Source organism: Cygnus olor, chromosome 3, assembly GCF_009769625.2.
Source record: "Cygnus olor isolate bCygOlo1 chromosome 3, bCygOlo1.pri.v2, whole genome shotgun sequence".
Taxonomy (NCBI): Eukaryota; Metazoa; Chordata; class Aves; order Anseriformes; family Anatidae; genus Cygnus; species Cygnus olor.
Genome location: NC_049171.1, coordinates 17,227,464 through 17,231,121, shown reverse-complemented (window position 1 = coordinate 17,231,121; position 3,658 = coordinate 17,227,464). Strand labels below are relative to the sequence as shown.

At 39.3% G+C, this 3,658-nt stretch overlaps 1 long non-coding RNA gene across 1 annotated transcript; it reads left to right on the top strand.

The window, feature by feature from the left end:
• The first annotated feature begins 530 nt into the window (after positions 1-530).
• LOC121068307 lies at positions 531-2,672 on the top strand. The gene is made up of 3 exons (XR_005818794.1): positions 531-774; positions 1,670-1,739; positions 1,906-2,672. It is a non-coding gene; the product is annotated as an uncharacterized LOC121068307 (long non-coding RNA).
• Positions 2,673-3,658: the final 986 nt, after the last annotated feature.

Sequence of the window (3,658 nt, the reverse complement as noted above, 5' to 3'; positions counted from 1 at the left end):
TTCATCAATGTAAACACATACAAGTGTCTGTGCATCACTTTCTCTGCTTTTTGTTGCACTACCTTACATGAACTGAAATGCAAAGTGCCATTATTTCTTGTACTGCAAAAAGTAATTGTATTTCTCCATCTCTCAGATATACTGAAAACCTTGATCAGTGCTAATCACACAGGCAGGGGGGTTCATTCAAAAGGTGCAATGTTTTGTTTGTTCTCAGAATGAGGCAGCACTGAAATTGCTCTGTATCAGCTTTTGCACAAAACTTAAATGATCATGAAAATTCTGATTCTGTAATTACTAGTGAGGGAACAAAGGCCCAGACAACACGGGCTCTTTTGGAAAGGAAGAAGGAAGGTTTGGGAGATCCCTAGCCACAGGAGTTTTGAGAGGATCATGCAGTAGGTAGATAATTACATTCATGGGAAACACCTCGCTCCTTCTGGTTTCTTAAGTAATTCAGTCATCTAATTAGAACCAACCACAGAGCGCTGATAACAAAGGGGAGCCCATATGATATATGAGTTATTTAACTTGCCTTGGAGTCAGACAAGAAACATTACGTCTCTGGCTTCAGGCAACTGAAACAAGAAAACCACGATTAGAGAGCTGTGTAAGAAAAACAAAAGTCCATGTGTGGCAAGGGAAAGGATGATTTGGTACTATTGTGATAGACACAGGTGACACAAGTATGTCAATGTCTTAAAAAATCATTGTCATTTATATACGCTTCCCTCTAATTTGCACTTCAGAGACTTACTGAGGACAAAAGAAGCTGTGAGTATGACTTGCTGTGTAAAGCACTATATTTTTGTATGGCAAGTCTGAAGGGGAAAGATCTTTTCTGCCTAGGCTTAAAATAGTAATGACCGTCTACTCAGACTAGGACTCTGACAAAAAGAAAAAAAGAAAGGAAAAAAAAAAAAAGAATGAGTGAGCTGCCTTTTAAAATCAATAAAGAATAATAGAAAGAACTTTATTTGCACGGTGTGCAGTTCTATAGGGACACATGGGATCATATACAAGTGGCTGTAAGTGCAGCATTTTCCTCCTGCACAGATTCAGGGCCTGTTAGCCTGTCCATCTGCCCTTTTACAAGAGAAATACTCTGTTAGTATTTAAATGAAGGTCAAGAAGAGACAAGTAAAGAAATAGATGCAGCGTTAAGGCATGGTGTATCAATGAAGGTACAGCCTTGCTTTCATTTATTCCAGCTGCATAACGGCCAGAGAACTGAAAATGCATCCAGAGGTTGACATGACAGAAGGACAACATGGACTGGACATACCAGCTACAACTTTGGAGGCAAGAGGCAGAACATTACACAGGCATTATGCTCACTATAGTATCTTTCACATGGAATCCTCCATTAGCTACTATATGGGCTTTAAGGTCAGATTGCACTATCAGTGTTGGATATTGCAGTGACAGCAGGTGATGAGTCTGAAACCTTGGCTGGGAGCAAAAGAAGCTATGTAAAAGACTCACCATATAAAATGTGATGGTTTTTATATGGCAAGTTTCAATTTGGTGTCACTATTTAACACCATTACATCTCATATTGAGAATGTGAGAGCGTGGCACATAGTCATGTTCAAGAGATAAATGTTTATCAGCCATGGCTAACTGCAGCATGTAAATTAGCATGAGGTTTTGTCTTGCTTACTCACAGTGCATAAGCTCTCCTGTAGTTCCACTGAAATGAACAGGAGCAGTTGAGAGTGAGTTACCACCCAGAATGGGTGAGTAAATTGGAATCTAGCTTTTTAATCATTTAAAACTACAGATTTTGTGCTCTCTAGCCAATCAATAGATCAGCCATTTTTTCACTGTTTTCCTGACCCATATGTTCTCAGTGAAAAATTTTCCCATCTCCTTATTTCTTTTTTGTTCCCTTGTATTTGGTAGATCTTTCTAAAACTGCAGCTGTCAAACCAGTTCATCGGAATGAGGCATGGAACAATGAAAAGCTTCACAGCCCAGGGAGCTTGGTGACAAACAGTGCTTTGGTGAAAGCCTTCCACTTTTTCACAGCCTTCATGGCCAGAAAGACTTTTGACCTCAGAAGCGCTCTCAAAAGGAACATTTATCCAGAGAATGAATGCAGGGGAAAGTTATCTGAGCCACTCAGCAAATGATCCATCACCTGTGACCATTTCTCTCACATTCACTGTGGAGCTTCAGGAGAACTTTTCAGTGGAAACCTTCTGCCACCATTAATCAGAATCAGTCATTTCATTAATGAACATACAGATTTTAGGAGATGTTTTATTTTTACTGTAATCCAGGTATTTAATTAGTTTTGCTTTAAGCTTCACTTCAGGATGTTAAGGGATAGATCTGAAAAGCAGCTCAGAAGCACTAATCAAATCCAGAGTTGCGGGGAATATATGCTTGCATATTTGTTGCATGTTTCACCAAAATAAATGGTGGCTTTTCAGAAAGTCTCCAAAACAGTGGGCTTCAGTTCTATCTGTCTGTGACATTTGCCACATTCTGCTTTTGAGTTGTCTTCTGTTTGTTCCAATTAGATATATCTATACTGACCCTGCAAAATAGATGTGACAAGGATTGTGTTATGACCTTGAGGCTAAAGGGCACACACAGGTGCCATCTACATCACATTGTGCTTAGTCCAGAGGCTTCTTGAAACTCAAGGTGGTTTTAGGACACAGTTACTGCATGTTGTACATGCCTCTGTTTAAGGGTCTGAAACAATGCAAGGAGCCTGAAACTAAGGAAAAGTAAAAGGTCAGGATATATTGCAATAAGGCAAAGAGTTTGAACACATACAGCCTGCAAATATATTGATGGAGGGATGTATAGAATGGAGGGACACAAGCATCCATGGCTGCCCAGAGAAGCTGCGGACGCCCCATCCCTGGAAATGTTCAAGGCCAGGTTGGATGGGGCTTTGAGCAACCTGGTTGGAACTAGGTGATATTTAAGGTCCCTTCCAACCCAAACTATTCTGTGATTCTATAATTCTTGCATGTGATACGGTGTTTTCCATCTTCAGATTTCTAGTCACAGTAGTGCAGTCCAAGCTATTTTTCTGTCCTTTAAAAATATGAGTATTTCCACCAGCATTCCAGCTGTGCTATTCATACCATTCAGTGTCCATGATAGTTGTACAGTCTTGGGCCTTTTACCTTTGGAGGGATAATCTGTGAGGCACAGCTAGACAATTCTAGGTGCCTTACACACATGAAATTTTATGTAATGTAAATCACTTTGTCATGAAAAAGGTTGATCAATACTAACACAGTAATGTGGGATCCAAATCTCCTAATCTGCATTACACAGACCAGCAATAAAAAAATAAATAAATAAAATACAAGTTTTAGCCTCTAGAATAGTCCCACCTTCTAGCTTTGCATTTTCCTGAACTCACAGAAATAGCACAAGCTCAATATTTGCTTAGTTAGTGTATACATGTGTACATATGGACCAAAACAGAAGCACAGAAAAAGAAATAGCAGATTACTTTGCTAATGCCTGTATGTATTAAGAAACCAATTCTAGGAACAAAGCTAGTGTATGTTTTACTGATATCAAAGGTCACATTTTCTTTAGCTAGTGATTAGTGTATTACTTAAAATATTCCCTCGGAAAGTTCATTCTCAGGGTTTTTTGAGCCCAGTGAATGTCAAGCGTCATT